The sequence below is a fragment of the Gadus morhua genome, chromosome 16 (genome assembly GCF_902167405.1).
Source record: "Gadus morhua chromosome 16, gadMor3.0, whole genome shotgun sequence".
NCBI lineage: Eukaryota > Metazoa > Chordata > Actinopteri > Gadiformes > Gadidae > Gadus > Gadus morhua.
Window position 1 is genome coordinate 11,347,175 of NC_044063.1, and position 22,500 is coordinate 11,369,674.

Here is a 22,500-nt window from a genome sequence, read left to right on the forward strand (position 1 = left end):
GTGTGTGTGTGTGTGTTTGTACGTGAGCTTGTGCCTGCAGGTACATGGGTGTGTGCGTGTATTTATGTGTCTTCCTCTTTCTGTATCTGTGCGCGTGTGTGTGTGTGTATGTGTGTTCCTATGTGTGCATCAATATGCGTATCAATACGTCTGTGTGTATGTGTGTGTGTATGTGTGTGTGAGTATCTGTGCGTTCCTACGTGTGCATCAATACCTGTGTGCGTGTGCGTGCGCGTGCATGCGTGCGTGCGCGTGTGTGTGCGTTTCTCCCGTTTGCGCGTGTCCTGTTTGTGTAGCTGGTGCTACTAAAACAAAGTTGATCTGCTGATATCCACAGTGTAATATCCAGCGTCTAAACAAAGCCCTGACATCAGCAGGCCATTCATAGCTCCGCTCTTTATGGAACACATCAATCTCTGCAGCACACAGTTTGCTGTTACGGTGTTACCAAACCGCACGCTTTAATGTCACGCCGCCACTAACAGCCCCGTGTCAAAAACACATCTGACTTCAAAGCCTGACGCAGCTGCACCCATCCATCCATCCTACTGCACCCAACTATCCATTCATCCTACGGCACCCAACGATCCATTCTGCCATTCACCCATCTGTCCATCCTACTGCACCCCATTCTGCCATCCATCTAACGGCACTCATTCATGCATCAAACTGCACTGACTATCCATTCTTGCATTCATTCAACTATTCTGCCATCCATAACATCCTGATTCCTCCATCCCTTCCATCCATTTTACCTATCAATTCATCCCACTTTACCTATCTATCTTTACCTATCCATCTATCCATCCTAACTTATCCATCTTTACCTATCCATCTTAACCTCTCTCTCTTTACCTATCCATCTCTACCTGTCCATTCATCATATGGCAGTACCGCCCATCTGGCATATTACTGGAAATGGCCAAAAAAGAATCGGCACGTAAACCAGAAGGTTAGCATAATTTAGCCGCGTTGCCGACAGAAAATCTATAGTCATTTGGGGTTTTGGCGGTGCCAAGCAGGCTCGCATTGATTAACGATGTGTGTGTGTGTGTGTGTGTGTGTGTGTGTGTGTGTGTGTGTGTGTGTGTGTGTGTGTGTGTGTGTGTGTGTGTGTGTGTGTGTGTGTGTGTGTGTGTGTGTGTGTGTCTGTGTCTGTGTGCATGTGTGTGTGTGTGTGTGTGTGTGTGTGTGTGTGTGGTTTTGGTAGATTTACGGTAGACTCAGCGATAGGGCAAAAAGAGAGAGAGGGCGAGAGACATAGGAAGGCAGAGCAAAGAGAGAGAGGCTGATTGAAATGAGACCTTGAACTTACAGACAGCAGAGCAACAAACGGAGGAAATGAACCGCATGACATGACAAACACACGGGGGGAGAGCACGATAAGAAAACCAACGAAAACAACCTGGAAAGGGTTAAGTGACCAACAGACTGGCACAGCACCGAGACATGGCATGGCACAGTCTAAATAGGGGGGCGGGATAGCTCCAGAGAGAGGGCGAGAGAGAGCGCCAGAGAGAGGGCGAGAGAGGGCGAGAGAGAGAGGGCGAGAGAGGGCAAGAGAGAGCGCCAGAGCGAGGGCGAGAGAGAGCGCCAGAGAGAGGGCGAGAGTGGGCAAGAGAGAGCGCCAGAGCGAGGGCGAGAGAGGGCAAGAGAGAGCGCCAGAGCGAGGGCGAGAGAGGGCGAGAGAGAGCGCCAGAGCGAGGGCGAGAGAGAGCGCCAGAGAGAGGGCGAGAGAGGGCAAGAGAGAGCACGAGGGCGAGGGCGAGAGAGAGCGCCAGAGAGAGGGCGAGAGAGGGCAAGAGAGAGCGCCAGAGCGAGGGCGAGAGAGGGCGAGAGAGAGAGGGCGAGAGTGGGCAAGAGAGAGCGCCAGAGAGGGGGCGAGAGAGGGCAAGAGAGAGCGCCAGAGAGGGGGCGAGAGAGGGCAAGAGAGAGCGCCAGAGAGGGGGCAAGAGAGGGCAAGAGAGAGCGCCAGAGAGGGGGCGAGAGAGGGCGAGAGAGAGCGCCAGAGCGAGGACGAGAGAGGGCGAGAGAGAGAGCGAGCGAGCCGGAGCATCATGAAGGGTTACAGAAGGTAAAGAGCCAGCCTGCGGTCTGAATAGATTAAACTGAACCATCGCCAAGCTAAGAGCGAGTGCAGGAGTGTGTGTGTGTGTGTGTGTGTGTGTGTGTGTGTGTGTGTGTGTGTGTGTGTGTGTGTGTGTGTGTGTGTGTGTGGGTGTTTGTATACACGAGTGAAATAGATACACATTACACACATCTATAACACACAGACACACAGACACACCCCAGAGGGAGCCCCGAAGCATCAGCTACCGCCCGGTAGAGGGGAACAGCAATCAGGCGCACCTGGCCGCTATCAGGGCTCGTTACTGCCCTGCTGAACCAGCTGCTGCAACAGGTGAGCACAGAGCTGTCTGGTTAGCGCTACAGCTTGCTTTGGGCTAATCGATGAGCCCAGAGCTAGCTGTTTACCCAGAGCTAGCTGGTTAGCCCAGAGCTCGCTCTAGCTCTCTGATGGCCAAGTCCCAAAGAGTGTCTGTGCTAGAGCTAGCTTAGCAGAGTTAATTTCCCCACAATACCGCTGTATCGTACTGCTAGGTATGAATTTGAGTGTGCTCCGTTTTTTATGTGATAGATCGATGTGAACATTTAAATGCTGTCACTTCAGGTCATTCCGTTCCCTGTGTGCGAGTGAGTGTGTGTGTGTGTGTGTGTGTGTGTGTGTGTGTGTGTGTGTGTGTGTGTGTGTGTGTGTGTGTGTGTGTGTGTGTGTGTGTGTGTGTGTGTGTGTGTGTGTGTGTGTGTCTCTGAGTGGACTTGTGTGTGTGTGGTTGTGTTGGAGTATGTGTTCGAATGTGGTGTGTGCTTTTGTTTGTGTCTGAGTTTGTATCTGAGTGTTTGCACCATGTGTCGTAGTGTTTATCTGAGCGTGTGTGTTTGTGTGTGTGTCCGAGTGTGTGTCTGAGCGTGCGTGTGTGTCTCTCTCTCTGCCTCCTGTGGCTCTGGGTGCTGCGTGGACGGCAGCCAGTCCGAATTCCTCCATCCAAACAGAGGACACCCCAGCCGTGTGTTTGCTTTGATAATGAACTCAATTAACCCCAAACACACGGCCTGCCGCAAGCCCTCGAGCACTCACACAAAAACACACATACGCACACACACTTGCTTACGCAAACACTTTCCCCGGCCAGCAGACAAGTGTCCATTTAGCTATGTACACTGGGAGATCACATGCATTCATGGGTATGAAAGCATACAAGCCAAACAGAGCCCCACGCCAAGCTTTGAGGGCCCGTTCTGAACAGCACTAGCGGCCCTTCGGTCTACAAGCCAACCTAGAAACCACAGAAGCCCAGCCTAAACCTGGCCCTGATGAAACCCCAGCATGGAGGACTCCACGCTGCTCCGGTCAGAGAGAACAGGAGGCTGTGTGCAGCTCCTTCTCTTCTCTGGCTCAATATGTCGATCACCTTGGTTCTGAGGGAGGGGGGGCGGGGAGGGAATGGGGGCGGGCTACCGGAGCTGCCACGGGTCAGGGGTGTGTGCTGCCTCGGACCGCAGTGGGGCGGAGCTGAGCGCTTTAAACACGCTGCTCCTGACCAACTGCTGGATGATGGAGCGCCCCCCCCCCCCCCCCCCCCCCTCATTATATGTCTGTCCATCTGTCTGTTTGTCTGTCTTTGTGTCCCTCTCTCTCTCTCTCTCTCTCGGTCTGTCTCTGTGATTCTCTCTCTCTCTCTCTCTCTCTCTCTCTCTCTCTCTCTCTCTCTCTCTCGGTCTGTCTCTGTGATTCTCTCTCTCTCTCTCTCTCTCTCTCTCTCTCTCCCTCTCCCTCTCCCTCTCCCTCTCTCTCTCTCTCTCCCCCTCTCCTATCTCTCTCTCTCCCCCTATCTCCTTCTCCTTTATCTCTCTCTCTCTCTCTCTCTCTCTCTCTCCCTCTCCCTCTCCCTCTCCCTCTCCCTCTCTCTCTCTCTCTCTCTCTCTCTCTCTCTCTCTCTCTCTCTCTCTCTCTCTCTCTCTCTCTCTCTCTCTCTCTCTTTAATATCTCTGCCCCTCTGTGTGTTTATTTACCCCTCTTCATCAGACTGAACACACAAACGGCAAACCCACACATTCATCATCAAAAAATGCACACACACTATATGCTCACGCACGCACACACACATATTCGCCAACCAAACACACATACACGGTCAGAAACAGACACACACAGACACACAGAGGTGTGCGAGCTTGGAGGCAGTATCTTCCCATCAGGGCTCCCTGGAGTGATGTGGCCCAGACATCCAGCAGGAGCCATCGCTGCCATCAGCCCCTCATCCCGTTGTCACGGGGACACGCTACCTGTCACGTCACCTGGTATTCATGTGGTTCTGATTATGTGTGTATGAGTTTGCGTGTGTGTGTGTGTGTGTGTGTGTGTGTGTATGTGTTTGTGTTTATTTGTGTATATGCCTCTGTGAAGGTTTGAGTGAATGTGTGTGTGTGTGTGTGTGTGTGTGTGTGTGTGTGTGTGTGTGTGTGTGTGTGTGTGTGTGTGTGTGTGTGTGTGTGTGTGTGTGTGTGTTTGTTTGTGTGTACATAGAGGAGTTATAGCAAAGACCTGAGGACAGCCGCTGCTATTTAAAGCCATTGCTGGCCAGACTCTGTTCCCCCTGGCACCTGTGTGGAATGTGTATGCATGTAGGTGTATGCTTTAGTTTTGTTTGTGTGTGTGTGTGTCAGTCTGGGATGTGACTGCCAATGTCTAGTTGTCAGCCCCGGTAAATACACACACACACACACACACACACACACACACACACACACACACACACACACACACACACACACACACACACACACACACACACACACACACACACACACACACACAATGAGGGCTCCTCCTCGGTTGGCAGGTTAGGCTAATGACTAATAAAGGGAGAGACATGGGGGAGATATAGTGACAGAGAGGAAATGTACCAGGACACACACACACACACACACACACACACACACAGAAGCGCACGCACGCACGCACGCACGCACGCGCGCACACACACACACACACACACACATACAAGCACATGGAGTTGCAGAGGTCCCCAGTTGTCCAGGCAACAGAAGAACAGCTGGGTTGTGTCAGACTATTGCAACAACACAAAGAAAAATGGGTGTGTGCTCCTGCGCATCCGCGTTGGGGGTCATCACTGTTTTAACTCAGGACTATAAAAGCAAACCTATTCCATAATTATTCTCCAACCCCCATGGGCAGCGATGCATACCGTACAAGCCTGTTAACATACGTTTCATTAATGTGTGGTGGCAGATACTGTAGGCTGAATTCACATCTCGTTCAATTCCTCCTTTGAAGTGTTTTCTTTTTATTACAGGTCTTTTTATTTCATGGAATTGACTTTTCATCTCCGCTTGAGTCCAACTCTTCCTGACTCCCGTACATTACGTCGTGGGTTCGATGTCTAGCCATCAGGCAGGCTGCCCAGATCCAATGGAAAGATTTATAAAAGCTTTCATCAGAGGGATCGGCCTGGCCCGCAACCAGGGTTGGTTACACGCAGACTGGAGTTTACTAGTTACTAGTCTTACTTTGTTGCTTTTATATTGGTTTTACATATATTGAGTTTCATATGCTCTGTGAAGCCAAGACAAATGTATTTTTTGTGCAAATACAAATGTTGTTCTTCCTTTCTTTCGATACATCTGTCTTTAATATAGCTTTAATGAAAATAATGTGCAAATATATCCCAGCCCATATATCCCATAATGTGCAAATATAGATATATATATATATATATATATATATATATATATATATATATCTATATCTATATATATATATATATATATATATATATATCTATATCTATATCTATATCTATATCTATATATATATATATATATATATATATATACGTATATATATATATATACGTATATATCCCAGCCACAAAGAGTTAATCCCTACCCAGATAATCATTGTGTGACCAGACAAGGGAAAATCAATGTCTCTCAGCAGGCGTTGGAGGCCGTGTCCAGAACCAGAGAAATCAGAGCCGGTCCTCGCTGAGGGTCTCAGTACACTTCATTACAGGACAAACTCGGGCTCTGAATGGCGCCCAGACGATGAAGGTCGATGAGACGCCCTCGTGTTGTGGGTGGTGCGCATGCCCCACCTAGGCAAACCTTCTCCTCCTCCTTCCTCTCTTCCTCCCTTCCTCCCAGAGAGACCGTCTTTACACTGTCAGCCATTCCGCGCACATGGAGTACTTCAATCACCAAAATTGTTCATGTTTATCGAAGCGAAATGAAGTTTTGATAAATAATGACATGTCTGTTTATGTGGAAGACGCAAATGTGGGAGTCTAGTTATTCTAGGCCGATAAATAAATGTTACCATTGTACTAAAGTAGGTGTAAAGTTTGATATTTGCTCAGCGCATTTCTTTATGTGAACGCCACATCAATCTCCTTATGTCGTCAAACCTTATTTTTCCCCGTAAAACATTTAACTTCACCACTGTCCTTGTACAATAAATAATAAAAATATTTTAATGCACAAACGCATATTTCCGAAGTTTGCCCATTTACATGAGAGTTCCCAAGTTCCAACATGGCGTGACACGCCCTAACGCAGTGTACGGCCAACCTCTGTCTTCTTTCCCAGCATGCTCTCTGGCTGATTATACGAGCGTCCTATAGCCCATTACCCTGCTCCTCCCTTCCTCCCCCACCCTACCTGGATGGTCATCCTTCGCTAGCTAGCTAGTCCTCCCCTCCCTGGTGCTGGCTGCCGCTAGCCGCCAGGCTACGCTAGTTGTTAACCCAACAGTAGCAAACACGCGGTGAAGCCGCGCGCTTTACGACGCTACTCTGCGTTAGCGAGCCAGTGCTAGCCCGCGGCTACGCCGTGGCGCAAAGGGGAGTGATATAAACGCAAAGGGCCGATAGTAAATGTGTGACATAAAGTCTTTATGCTGAAATGGGGAGATATGCATCATTAGTTAATAAGGCTGCGGCATCAGTTGTGGAGAGGGGCCGGTAAAAGAAATGCTGCGGGGTATTACAGTCGTGTTGTAAACTTTATTCCGCGTATAAAGAATAACTCGGTGTTGAGCTGTCAAACATACTGGGAGATTAAATCCCATACTGGAAAATTGTGGCTTCCTGTCAGTCGTGTCGCCTTAGTATATATATATATATATATATATATATATATATATATATACACAGTATAATGGGTTTGTGGTGATTGAAAGAAAACTTCTTCACATTTGTACATTCTACACACACACACACACACACACACACACACACACACACACACACACACACACACACACACACACACACACACACACACACACACACACACAGGCACAGTCCACGCACCACACTAACCCAAACACCCTATGAACATTACATACACATTTTTACATTTGAAAGCTTTCCTTTTTGATCAAGCATAAGCTAGTTCACAATAGCATGCAGAATGAGAGAGTGCCTCCCTCCATCACTCAATCACACACACAACCACGCACAGTCACACACACACACACACACACACACACACACACTTCGGCCCGGCCTAAGCTGTTAGTTAGAGCTCAGACCGTCCATTAGCTGAGTTCTTTTCCTGTTTCCGACATAATGAAGCAGAACGCTAGAAGAAGGGAGAGAGAGAGTGCGAGCCTGCTGACCTGATTAATTAGCGAGAGGCGGGAGAGAGAGGATGCAAGAGTGTGAGAGAGAGAGAAAAGAGTGAGCGAGAGGCAGCGAGAGAGAGAAAGAGAGGGGGTAGGTATGATAAAGACAGTGATAAAGATTGATAAAGTGGAGAACGAAGAAAAATCAGTATGAGAGAGGAGAGATGGAGGACAAAATGACCTGAGAGATGAAAGAAAGAGGGATGAGCTGCTGGGTGTAATAAATGTGATGTCAGCTTATAAACGACTCGGCGCGAGGGCGTGGGCAAGAGGACGGGCTTGTAGCGCACGGCGTCAACACATCCCGATAAAACAGTGGATGATTCCAACCTCAAAAAACAACGATCGTTCTAACCTTTCGATTTTCCCTCTTCCTCCACCGTCTCCTTCTCTTAACCAACACCTCTTTGTCTCTTCGCTACGTCAGTATTTTACTCTTTGAAAGACTTTTAAAGGCCTTTTAAAAAGCTGGTGGTATATAGCAGCCATGGAAACCTTGGCTGGGCTCTCTCCATCGCAGCAGGAGATGATTAAAGTTACGGTCCAGTTAACAGCTAGCTGGGACCCTCCAGCTCTCTGGCCCTCAGGTACACACAAACACACACACATCCACGCCGCCTCCCACACACGCATGCAAGCACACACAGCCACACACACCCTCTCCCTCTCTCTCTGACACACCCTCAATCCCAAACACACACACACACACACGCACAAACACACACACACCCTCTCTATCGCTCTCTCACACACATATACACACACACACACACACACACCCTCTCTATCGCTCTCTCACACACGTATACACACACACACACACACAAACACACACACACACACCCAAACACCCTAATAAGGCCGCTCACCTGTGCAGGAGCATGCAGAACGCATTGGAGGAGCTGGGTTCTAGCTAAAGCCTGAGCACGCTCTGAGAGGCAGCAGCACGGCAGGACAGCCAGCTCGGCCGGCGGGCAGGCAGACAGAAAGACAGCCAGCATGGGCATTCATTAAAAACCCCAGCACCGTGCATAGGGACTAACAGGGCCATAAAAGCAATTAATCTAGCCATAAACAAGCCACTCGCCTGTCCCACACTCCCCTGCACAGAAACGACGGTGGCAGTGGGGAGGGAGGGGGGGAGGGGAGGAGGGGGGAGACAGGGGGAGGCTTGCTTTTCGTTTCCTCTTCTCTGGGCTTTGTATTTCTTCTGATTTCTCGCTGTTTCCTCCCTCTGTCTCGGGGCCTCTCAGGTACACCCCACAGATGTTACCTTCCCATGAAGAGTGAACAAGAGTCCTCTAATGATCAAGCACACATGGATGCAGATGTGTGTGTGCGTGTGTGTGTATGTGTGTGTGTGTATGTGTGTGCGCGTTTGCGTGTGCGAGAGCTGCAGCCTCCGACCCAACATGGCGGACGGTGAGGTCATCCCACAGGCTGAGCTAGAGCTCTTTCTCATTCTCCTTGACCTCGCCTCATCTTTCTAATGCATCTCATCGCATCTGATGTCATTATCTCATCTAACGTCCTCTGATTTCATCACCTCACACTCCAGCCCTAGCTTAGGGGTTACACAACGATGAGAGAGGAGGGAGAGGACAGCGACAGCATGAGGAACGCTCAGCAGTGTGTGTTCACACCGATGCACACCGAAGGAGGACCCAACTACGTTAGAACAAAGCACCTGCTACAAAACAAGCCAAACAGGCCCGTAGGAGCCTGGCGAAGGAGCCAGGACATGTCTGTCGGTGTGACCCGGGTCGCACAATTATATCTGAGAATGCCACAAACGATGTGAAACAATTAGCTGGCCATCACCCTCTGCGATGTATTGTGTCCTTGCAGTGTTGTGCGACTGCCAGACCCTAAAAATAGCGGGCCGCCAGTTGCCTTAAAAGGGAAAACAAGGATGGTCTCGCTAATAGCCAACCAACCTCACGGCTACGCTCCAATTATGCTTCGGCGCTAATGGAATCAGGTGCTATCAGAAAAGGCGGGGAGACACACAAACATGCACACACACACACACACACACACACACACACACACACACACACACACACACACACAAACACACACACATATGCACACACTCACATTTAAATTGAGAAAAACTGAAAATTGTTCAAGCTGCAGGGTGTAGGGGTGATAGGAGTGTGTGTGTGTGTGTGTGTGTGTGTGTGTGTGTGTGTGTGTGTGTGTGTGTGTGTGTGTGTGTGTGTGTGTGTGTGTGTGTGTGTGTGTGTGTGTGTGTGTGTGTGTCTGTGTTTTGGGAGGGTGGGTACGGATTGTGAAGCGTGGACAACAGCAATAACAAGGACATCAGGAGAAAACAGTCCTTCATTCCCCCAACCAAGGTCACCTCCAGAGTTAAAAGGTACGCATCCAGAGTACACCAGCTCCACTTCCCCTAACACCCAATTATAGGCTCACCTTCCACCTGTGGGCCCGTCCTGCTGGCCATAGGTCAGGCCGCCCCGCCTCCCCCTCCCCAATCTGGGCCCGGCCCTGATGAGTTCAGCACCTCTGTTGTCCTGACCCAGTTAACCCCGAGACGGTCGGTCTTCCGAACATGACGTATATACGATTGCGCTTCCCAGCAGCCAAAGGAATTCGGTGGTAGATATTCTGTCACCGTGGACAAAGACGACACGGAAACAGGGGAGGGAAAACAAAGCCAAGGCCCGTGTTCGGAAAGGGCTTTGGCTAACGTTTTCCAATCTTGTTAATCCGCTCTGAGCGACAAGAGGGGAGTGGAACGTGAACAGGAGTGTGGCGTTCACCTTTTGCCCAATGACTCACCGTCTAATTTCATATTTTCCTTTTGTCCTGCTGAACCACTGTTACCCAGAGGCAGCGGTGCGGAAAATGAGGAATACAGCGCTGGAGAACGGTGGCTGAGCGGAGCGAGGGGAGACTTCCTTGAAGGCTGCGCTGCCCGCTGCGATCGCGGCTCCACACTGAGTTATTGCATGACTTGTCCGCGTTGCCGCAGAATGGGACTGGAATGAGTTTGAGGCACACACACACACACAAATGCGCACACACACACACACACACACACACACACACACACACACACACACACACACAGCGACACATGCACAGACCCATATGCAGCACACTCTCCCACACACACACACACACACACACACACAAACACAAACACATGCATACACATATATGCAAATATGCACAAACTCCCACACACACACGCACACGCACACTCAAACACAGACACATATGCATACACATTTACATGCAAATATGCACACAAATATGCACACACATATGCAAATAAACATGCACACACACACACACATACAAATATAAGCGCACACATAAGCAAACACATACACACATGCAAATACACACACATACGCAAACACCGGCCCACGCCCAGGTCCAATCAGAGTGTGTGGTGAGTGATCAGGGATAAGTCAGGTTTACGGCACTTGTCTCGGGCGCAGCGGTGAATTAAAGCGCTGCGTCTGAAGGCAGAGTTGATATGGTGAACACCGTAGCTCCTACTGGAGGTCATCAAAGGAGGCTGAGAGGCTGGAAGACTGCTGCTACCTGACGTCTCCCAGGCACAGAAGCAATGCATAAATCACTCATACACACACAAGCACGCACATTCTCTCACACACACACACACACACACACACACACACACACACACACACACACACACACACACACACACACACACACACACACACACACACACACACACACACACACACACACACACACATATATTCTCTCTCTCACTGACACACACACACACACACACACACACACACACACACACACACACACACACACACACACACACACACACAAACACACACACTTCTATCTTTTTATAGAACCAAGTAACACACCACAAATACACGTCTTGTGATGTGTGCGGGTATGTCTGTGTGTGTGTGTGTGTGTGTGTGTGTGTGTGTGTGTGTGCGTGTGTGTGTGTGTGTGTGTTGTGCACATTCGTCTAAAATGCCTCACAATATTATATTCGGCGAACAAGAGAGAGTGACAGCTTACACGGGAAGCTGTCATCGGTATACAACTAATGAATATTGAAATTGGTCGGTTCAATAAATAATTTACACTAGCATGACATAATACACTCACACACAATTCATACACAAAGAACTTCCTGAGGCTGATTGGCATGTTCTTCGACTTTACAGTTTAGATTACAGTTAAATCGAATTCTCTCCCGAGTGTATGTTTTTTTATGTTCTTGCCTTGGCTTTTCACTGACATTGTTTATCTGACGCATAAAACGGAATGAGCTTCCACCGTCTCCTATGCCTAAAATACTGAAGTTGTAGCAAAAATAGGCTTCAGGTTGAAGAAACTTAGACTACAACCAAACTGCAGGAACTAAACCAAACCCTGATGGTACTTCTACTTGATATTTTCACTTGACATTCACAAATGGGTGAATGTGATAAACACAACCATTTAACCTCTAAGTAGTTGTGTTTATCGCTAGGGTCCATTTGAGTTACAAAGTTTTTCCACGTTTATAACTTTTGAGGTGCTTATAAAGTATGTGACAAGGCAAAGTATCAGTTTATCGAGTTCTTAGGCTGTCATTGAAAAAGAGAAAATCGACTTCCATCTTTGTGGCTGATCAGACAGCACTGAGAGAATGTGATCCATATCAATAAATTAAATTCACTTTGAACACGTATCACTAGCAAAACCCAATTCTCTCTTTTTATCAGTCTGTCTGTCGGAGACTCGCCTTATGTAGCGCTGTCTCAAATACATAAGATGAAGTGTCACAGGCCACAGATGAAGGTGTGTGTGTGTGTATGTGTGTGTGTGCACTGCTTTGTATGTGTGCACGTGTGTGTGTGCGTGTGTGTGTGCTCATGTATAAACTCTTGGGACCCATCGTGTAGGCACCCACTTATTTCCACCGCTGAATAAAACATCCCATTTAGAACCAACAGCCATGCCCCATAAATCATCACTCTACTTAAACTACACTGCCACCCAGACAGGAAGTGACTATATACAGTAGGAGAATGTGTTGCTGTGTGTGAGTGCTTGTTGGTGCGTGTGCGTGTGTGAGTTAGTTTGTGAGAATGTGTGTTAGTGTGTGTGAATGTGTGTTGGGGTGTGTGGATGTGTGTTGTTGTGTGTATGAATATATGATGGTGTGTGCTTTTGTGTTTGTATATGAATGTATGTTGGTGTGTGCGTGTGCGTGTGCGTGTGCGTGTGTGTGTGTGTGTGTGTGTGTGTATGAATATATGTTGGTGTGTGGGAGTGTGCATGAATGTGGGTTGAGTGTGTATGAATGTGAGTGTGAGCGTGTATCACAGTTTTCTCAATTGTTTATTTATTTATTCTACACTTATTCTGAAACTGTAGCTCAATTTCTCAAAACTCTAAACACAAACCTGAGAAGAGTTAATCATTTTGTCAAAACAACACCAATTCTTCTCAAAACAGATTTTTTCCACCAAACAGTAAACACAGCAATCAAATGAATATCTCTTAGAGAGCATCAATTAAACACTGGTGTGATCGATTCAAAACACTTCCATCAAAATACTATTTACATATGTTTTGGCTTTATGAAGCCATGTTACATATTCCAATGTATAAAATTGTTTAGAAATAGCTTTCTTTTTTAAAGCTGCAATTAGGTGGTACATATAGTATAAAGACTGTTGCCATATTGTGTTACAATACTGTGAATATACGACACAATCGTATCAGAAAAGGATACAACACATATTTGTCTATCCAATGAGCTCCAATGGGCTAAACTCGCAATCCCAGCTTCCCAGTCATACTGTACAGGTATAGTTGATGCTTCAACATTGTTCTGACAATGTTACCTATTTTGGTAAATTACAGCAGTAATTGCACTGATAAGTAAAAGGAAAAACACTACAGTAAGAAAATGTTTAGATAGTCTTTCGGGGGATGTAATGATGAAATCAGTGCAAGTACAAAAAGGTAACAAAAAGGTACAAAAAGGTAAAAAATAAAAATAAGAATATAAATGAGAAACAGATCTACATGTAAATCAGTATGTATCCCACCTCCATCCTGATCAGGTCAAAGGACCATATCTACAACACAGTAGAGCTCACGAGTCCTCTTTATTGCTCTGACACATGATTGAAGTGTTTTGCCAGTTGAGTTTGAACGGGTGAGAAGTGAGTTAGACTTATTGGTAATTAGTTGTTGCCTTTTGAAGGCCAGTGTGGTCGAGGTGAACCAAGTGTGCTAAATGATGAGACTTGTTCTTAGAGTTGAGCAAAAATGTTGAAACAGTGGAATTGTGCTTAGAGTTTAGCAGTCTGGAGTCTTGTGGTTGATACATGAGCTTCAAGTTTTCAGAATTGTGTGCATAGTTCCATTTTTTCTGTGCTTACAATCGAGAAAAACTGTAATGTGTGTGTATGAATGTGAGTATTAAGGTGTGTGTATGAATTTGTGTATTAATGTGTGTGGATTAATATGCGTGCATGTGCTTGTGCGCGTGGACGCGTGTTGTGCCTGCATTACATACAGACAGCTAGCAGGCGTTCAATAATTGCCCGTTCCTCCAGCACCGGTGTGTTATGAGATTAGAACTCACCTTTCCGTCCTGTTCCCAACCTAAGTGCTAATTGCAGGGGAGGCAGAGAGAAAAAAAGGAGAGAGGGAAAAAGCGGCCGGACCCTATACTGTATTCTACATTAGCGCCGAGAGCCCTCCTCCCGGGTAGCCAAACACCGTGGGTGGGTTGTCGGCCGTTAATGTGCCTATCACGACTAATTCCCCAAGGGCCTTCTCTGGGAGACCGAAGGATGACATGAATATAAAATGGAGGCAGGAGGGGGAGTGTGTGTGTGTGTGTGTGTGGTGGGGGTGGGGGGTGGGGAAGGGCGGGCGCTGGTGTTTGTGTGTGTGTGTATGTGGGGGGGGGGGGGGGGGGGGGGGGGGGGGGGGGGGGGGGTGTACGTGCCGGTCCGGTGGTGTCGTTTAGTGAGTTGCAGCGGGGTTGTTCTCCGGCGCGCACGTTATTTACAGCGAACATGCGCTGCTGCATTGAGTCGGGGGGGCGCTCGTATATCAGCCCTTCACACTCGCACACACACACACACACACACACTCACAGAGGCACGCACACACGTGTATGTATGGGACATCACGTGCCGTTGCATGCACTCTGCACAGTGAACCCGACTCATGGGTGTCTTAGAAGCACATACACACACACACACATGCGCACGCACACACACACACACACATGCTTTTAATATCAAAAAACAAAAAATGAATTATATATATATATACATAATAGTCATATTGGACGGGAAATACAACACCCCCCCACAGTCTAATCACCTTCTGAAATATGAGATTTCTTCACATTAATAAGCAAGTCAACCTACAGGCTGACGCCACATATATTATGGGTGAGTTTCAGGGGTAATTGACTTGATAATTGCTTATTAATACACACCTGTGACCACCTGTCTCACAGGGCAGCCAGGGCTAGCTCAATGTGTGTGTGTGTGTGTGTGTGTGTGTGTGTGTGTGTGTGTGTGTGTGTGTGTGTGTGTGTGTGTGTGTGTGTGTGTGTGTGTGTGTGTGTGTGTGTTCCCATCATCATGTGTGAAATGCTGCAGTTGTTGCATTGTTCTGTTTATGCGTAAATATGTGTGTGTGTGTGTGTGTGTGTGTGTGTGTGTGTGTGTGTGTGTGTGTGTGTGTGTGTGTGTGTGTGTGTGTGTGAGTGGGAGTGTGTGTGTGTGCCTGAGGGTGTAATAAGGCGGGAAATAAAACTCTTATTTTAGAGAAATCTTATCTTCCTGTTTTATCAAACCTCTGCTGGGCTTCCTTCATTATGACTCCAACTAGCACCGTGTGTGTGTGTGTGTGTGTGTGTGTGTGTGTGTGTGTGTGTGTGTGTGTGTGTGTGTGTGTGTGTGTGTGTGTGTGTGTGTGTGTGTGTGTGTGTGTGTGTGTGTGTGTGTGTGTGTGTGTACGGTGTCTGTGTCCTACTACACCTGTTTGTGCATGCCTGTGTTTGTTACACTTGTATAGACTGTAGTGGGGTTTGAGTTTCAGACCACAATTGCAAAGTATTGAGAGAGAGACACAGAGTGACAGCGAGGGGACAAGACTGAGAGAAAGGGATTTGTTCAGGTTCAATAAAGGAAAAATGGCGAGTTTCCTGAAGGAGGACACTCGAAGAAACACAGAATAATGGAAAAAAAGAGAGATGAGATTCTTTAACAAATGTGGAAGAAATCCCTTCCATTCCATCCCTCGACTTTCCAATTATTTCTCTGCAAATGCCAGGTTGCGTTGAGTTGCGTCAGGGGGATGTTTTAGCCTCAGATTTAATATATCCCATTATATATGCAACATCACTAAGAAACATCTCGTCAGTTAGACCAAATATGTATCAAAACAAACCAAACAGTTTGCTGAAATCTTAAATGTTGTTCTCAATTCATAATAGGAGTCAAATAAATACATTTGGCTTGCAGAGACCACCTCATGGCTCACACTGATAATGCAAGGAACACCAGACCAACACAACAGACCCGTTGGTCCTAATGCAAACAGAGGTGCTCGCTGGGCGCATTCCTTTCCCTAAACGACTACTTTCTCGGACACACACTGCTTAGAAAGAGCTATGGAGTCCATTGAGGGATGGTCAGACTCCGTTTCTCAGGTACGCCACCATGAGGATCAAACGCCCCACACTGTTCTCCACAAACGGAATAATACATGTAGACAGGTCTTGTGGTAGAAATTAACCTTACATTCTATGTTAAACTATGATTATTATTAGACCTACATATCATATATATACTTTAATAGTGGAAAAGAGCTGATCACCTTTAGCCTAGATTTTATGGGCCATGTGACACCAGTGAGTGAGTCCAGTCCATTCCCATTTGATGTACTCTCTGAAGACAATGCTTACATTCACACGTGTGCATCATCTCTGTTTGTATAAGGATAATATATGTTCTAAGGTCACATTGGGATTCAGAAGACATGAGAGTATGCTGACATCCACACAGTATGACCCTGATGGGAAATTCTATGCACATCAATATTTGATGAAAGTCCAACTTTGTATTGTGTAAGAATTGGGGATATAAGGAGCTGTACGGGATTCATTCGGTAGTGTGTATTCGCGAATACCATTCGGCTTTGTTGTCTCTCGTTTGCGGGTGGCAATAAACTCTCCATCTATACTTGACCTGGACTCCCCGATTCCTCTTGCTTATAGCTAGTTGAAGTGAATTAGATAAGTCGTTATTAGAAATCCCACCACAGTCTAAACGTGGCTACTAAGGCAAACCAGGAAATACCTCCAGACACAGGCAGCTCACAAAGCTATATCTAACACTCAGTGGGCAGCTGGTGTTATACAGTCGTTCTTGTGTACATATTCTGTGTACATTTTACCCAGACGGCAAGCTTAGCCACACGGCCATTATCTCTGTAATGGCATGCAGGGGAGGGACTCTTCCAGACATGCAAGCACACACACACACACACACACACACACACACACACACACACACACACACACACACACACAAGCACAGACACACACAAATGCAAAGATACACACACACACACAAGCAGACAGACGCACAAGCACAGATGTAAGCACAGTAGCACAGACACACACACAAGCACAGACACACATACACAAGCACAGACACACGCACAAAAGCAGTCAGAGACGGCGACACACACTACAATGTGATTCACAAATGGCCATGTCATAACACGCAACCGTAGACAGGTAGGTATACCGGCCCAAGAGTCCTTCAGTGGGCTTCGTAGTTCTGCGGGGAGGTAAGTCTGTTTCAGTCTACTGTCGCCTGGGTCTGAATAGAGCAGCGTACATACGGATGATCTAACTTAGCTTTGTTCCAGCAACACAGAGGCTGCTACTCCTCCATCTGATTCTATCACCTCCTTTCTCTGCCTCCTTTCTCCCTCATCCTCCTCCTCCCTATTCAGCGAGGATGGCGGCGCTAAGTCTTCCGATGCTCTCTTTTCTCATCTTTTCTTCTCCTCTTCTTTCTTTTCCTGCTGTGCAGCCGCAAGGCACACACTCACAAAAGGTGTCAGGCTACCTTAAAGGAATACTAACACAAAGGGAATGAGAGTCAGGGAAACTAAGAGACAGACAGAGAGAGATGGAGTCACAGATAGATAGAGAGAGAGAGAGAGAGAGAGAGAGAGAGAGAGAGAGAGAGAGAGAGAGAGAGAGAGAGAGAGAGAGAGAGAGAGAGAGAGAGAGAGAGAGAGAGAGAGACTGATGCGCAGAGAGAGATGGATGCAGAGAGAGGGAGAGATATATATATAGAGGGAGAGAGAGCAAGGCAGAGAGAGACAGAGACAGAGAAAGAGATACAGAAATAGATACAGAGGGGGGGGGGGGGGGGGGGGTCATTTAAAGTGTGTTTTACGAGATGGTGAAACGATCAGATGAGAGTAGAATCGTTGGTAGGAAAGGGGGGGAGAGATCTAGAGAGAAGGATGACAAATGCAACATCTTAAGGGATTAAAAAAATAAAGTTATTTTTCCCCGTTGGAACTTCTATGTTTGTAAGGCCATAAGTCACACAAAGTTGTAGAGACAGAGCCAGAGACACATGCTGCCAATGGAGAGAGAGCGAGAGAGTGAGATAAATAGAGAGAGGAATTGAGGGGAGGAATCGAGAGAGAGGAATTGCGCGAGAGAGCATAAAGAGAGCGAGAGCATAGAATAAAGAGAGAGAGAAATAGAAAGAGAAAGACAGAGAGTCAAAAGAGAGAGCGAGAGAATAAAAAGAGAGAGGAAATGAGAGAGAGAGAGAGAGAGAGAGCGAGAGAGAGAGAGAGAGAGAGAGAGAGAGAGAGAGAGAGAGAGAGAGAGACAGAGAAATATGAGAGGGATGTGGGATGTGTGGAGGCCAGAGAGGTGCGGTCAGGACAAAGGAGAACCGAGGAGGAGACAGGAAGGGCTGCTCTGTTTTATCAAACAGGGGAGACAGACGGAGGAGGAGGAGGAGGAGGAGGAGGAGGAGGAGGAGGAGGAGGAGGAGGAGGGGGAGGAGGAGGAGGAAGGAGTTTGATGAGTGGATGAATAATTCAATTGCAAACAAAAAACAAGGGGCTCAGCAGATTGAACGTCTGTGTGTCTCCTATACTCTTGACTGCTCTCTGCCTGGATGTGCATAGGGAGTGATACACACAAAACACACACAAACGCAACACACATGCACTCACCCACACAATCACACACACACGCACACCATTTCCTGTGTGCATATGTGCGCACAGATGCAGTACATGCCCTCCACACACACACACACACACACACACACACACACACACACACACACACACACACACACACACACACACACACACACACACACACACACACACACACACACACACACACAAAGATTGGTATTAGAATCCCTCCAATGTGACATATGGATTCATATTCTATCGTATAATATGCAGCTCTGTGTTTGTGTTTACAGTTTGGCTTTGAGAGCCCAGTCCTGAGCCATCTTACCCCCCCCACCCCCATTTTATAACTCACTCCACTGCTTTACACCCACGTCCGTTCGACCGCGGACTGGTAGCTATAGCAACATTCAAAGCAGGTCAAGATTGATGGCCCGGTCGACAGATTAAATGAGAGACATAAAAAAGGAAGGAGAGATAAAAAGAGATGAAGAGAGAGGGAGCGAGAGAGAGAGAGAGAGAGATGGACAGATAAATGATCTCAACCCAACCAGGTTGGGTGTAATGTATTTTGATCAAATCATTCTCGGCTGAAATGTTGAATAATATCCCAGAAGATAGATGGGTATGGATCCTGCTGCCAAGTCTAATTGCAGCCCAAAATATTTGTTCTTATTAAAAGATATAACAAGTAACATATCCACATTCAAATATAAAAAAAATCGCTAGGTCTAGTCTTATTAGTTAGTTTTCCCAAATGCTTCCGAAAGCCTTCAAACTCTGAACATGGCACACTTGGCATCATACGGCCTTCACCCTCTCACTTCTGCACAATCAGTTCTCAAGTAGAAACCTTGTGTACTGATATTGAATTGATTAATATTTGAATGATTGATCTAGCTTACTAGGAAGTGCTGCCATGATAACTGTCCAGCCACCAAGCTAATGCGTGGGGTTGTGTGATAACGTCTCAAAACATTTCAACAAGCTCATAATCAAGCTCAGTAATTTTTTGTATTAAATGTTTTACCATGGAATACAGCACCAGGTTCCCCACGGTTTAATTCAGTGTCTAAAGTTATCTATATTTGCAGGGGTAGACAATCTTATAGTAAGTTAGCCGGCAAACATTGTGTATTTTCATTTGCAGAAGACAACAACTCCGATGACACTGCGCTACCTCACTGCGTTATCAAACTACATATTTTGTTATTGTTTAGATTGAGAGACACTTAGCGACCGAAATGCCATAATAAACCTTTCATAAATGTTGAAAGCGCAACATGCACAAATCACTTCTAAAAAGCAGACTATAATTGCGAACAAAGTGTTGGTAAACAGCTACCAAGCGCCTCAAGCTTGGCGACTAGCGCCGCGCGCTACTTGTGTTAGCCTGCACCAACGTCGCTGAGACAGATGACTCGTCCCCCTCCCTGTTCATCCCTCTTCCTGCGGCGCTCCCACATCCATCTTTTCCTCATCTATGAAACCTGTCTGTTTATCCCTGTGAATAAAACCCTGAGTTATGGTTCCTCGTAAAAAAACAGGTCAGGTTCCTTCCATCTCCAGTCCCTTGGCGCGCGCACACAACCATGTACACACACACATACAACCAAGTACAAACACAGACACACACACATACACACACAGACACACGCACACAACCATGTACAAACACACATACAACCAAGTACAAACACACACACACACACACAACCATGTACACACACAGACCCAACCACAAACACCCACACAGACAAACACCCACAACCATGTACACACACAGACGCACACACAAACACCCACACAGACAAACACACACAACCATGTACACACACACACACACGCACGCACGCACGCACGCACGCACGCACGCACGCACGCACGCACACACACACACACACACACACACACACACACACACACACACACACACACACACACACACACACACACACACACACACACACACACACACACACACACACACACACACGTTCACAAACACACACACACACACACACACACTCACACACACACACACACACACACAACGTGTGTAGGGGAGACAAGCAGTCACGTGACCTGTTGTAAAGTTCATTTCCAACACATGTGTTCACCGTTTCATTTCCTGTCACACGAGTGCGGGAGTCATGCGCACACACGCGTGTGTGTTTGTATTAATGTGAACAGGGGGCCTATGGAAAACATGTCCAATGCTTTTTTATGGTGCAGGCAAGGTTTATTTTCAGGTTTTTTTTCCAAGAGGGTGACATTCAATTGATCAGCGGTCTCCCCGGTGCCCCTCTGCGGACATTACAGCCCCTCCAACATCCTCGTCAATCAGGGGGCGCTAAAAAGCCAGACAATAAACACCTAATCTCCTGCTATCTCTCTCTCTCTCGGCCCCCCACACAGCCTCTCTCTCTATCTCTTTCTGGCACTTTCTTAGGATAAGAGTTTACCTGTCCAATACATTGCGGTGATATACTATTAGCAATTATTGCACAAATGGATTTACAGTTATTGTGTGGTAGGCAGGGCCCTTTTGAAAACATATAGGGCTTTTGAACGGACAGGGAAAAACCACACACGGACACAGCAGAGAAGAATCCTCAAGTTCCGACCCCCAGATTCATCTCATTCCCCCATTCTCTCTCGTCACCTATCTATCTCCCCTCCCTCTCTCTCCCCTCTCTCTCTCTCTTCCGCTCCCTCTCTACTTATATATAGCCCGATACAACCACTGCTCTTCAATGTATTCAATCCAACTCCATGGAAGCCACTGCATATTCCCTACCCACTCCCTTTCGGTCACATGTGAATCCTCGCTTGCTGTCAGCTGATGGCTGTTAATTAATATTTGCCTAACTCTTCCACCCTCCTGAAAATTAATAAAAAATGATGAAGTATTTCAGAATTATCAATAAAGCAGAAGGGAGAGGCAGAGATATGCCACGGCTAACCAAATTAACAGGAACCCAATGAGCTACCTAAAGCACATAGCCCTTCGCTAAGGCTGACATTTTCATTAAGGGGACGGACAAATATTCACAGGGCAGGAAATTAGAGCGAGATGGGGGAGGGGGGGGGGGGGTTGGATGATAATGATGGAGATGGAGTAAGGGAGAGAGAGAAGGGGAAGAGCGGGAGAGAGAGAGAGAGAGAGAGAGAGAGAGAGAGAGAGAGAGAGAGAGAGAGAGAGAGAGAGAGAGAGAGAGAGAGAGAGAGAGAGAGAGAGAGAGAGAGGGAAAGGGAGAGAGAGGGAGTGGGTGAGAGAAAGAAAGAGTGGGAGAGGGTTGCAGAGAGAGAAAGAGAGAAGGAAAGAGAGAGGGAGAGAGAGAGAAAAAAGGGAGAGAGATAGAGAAAGGTAGAGTGAGGGGAAGAGAAAGAGGGAGAGAAAGAAAGGGAGAGAGAGTGGGAGAGATAAAAGAGGAGAACGATGGACATTGTCGGGTGGGAGAGGAGGGGAGTGGGTCACGGAGGTCTGTGAGTAATGGAGGAACAGGGGAAGGAAAAGTGTTTTATTCTGGACGGGCACG

General features: G+C 47.2%; 1 protein-coding gene and 1 long non-coding RNA gene across 5 annotated transcripts in view; one reads left to right on the forward strand and one right to left on the reverse strand.

Moving 5' to 3' along the window:
* The window catches only part of LOC115561229 (schwannomin-interacting protein 1), a 185,426-nt gene that overhangs the window by 118,304 nt on the left and 44,622 nt on the right, over positions 1-22,500 (reverse strand). The gene's annotated exons all lie outside the window — the stretch shown is intronic.
* Positions 1,929-6,412, forward strand: LOC115561231 (uncharacterized). 4 transcript variants are annotated; one of them, XR_003979887.1, is made up of 4 exons: positions 1,929-2,401; positions 4,088-4,362; positions 5,379-5,549; positions 6,020-6,412. It is a non-coding gene; the product is annotated as an uncharacterized LOC115561231 (long non-coding RNA). The 4 variants fall into 4 exon arrangements; XR_003979886.1 differs by having other exon boundaries at positions 6,023-6,412; XR_003979884.1 differs by lacking the exon at positions 6,020-6,412 and having other exon boundaries at positions 5,379-5,695.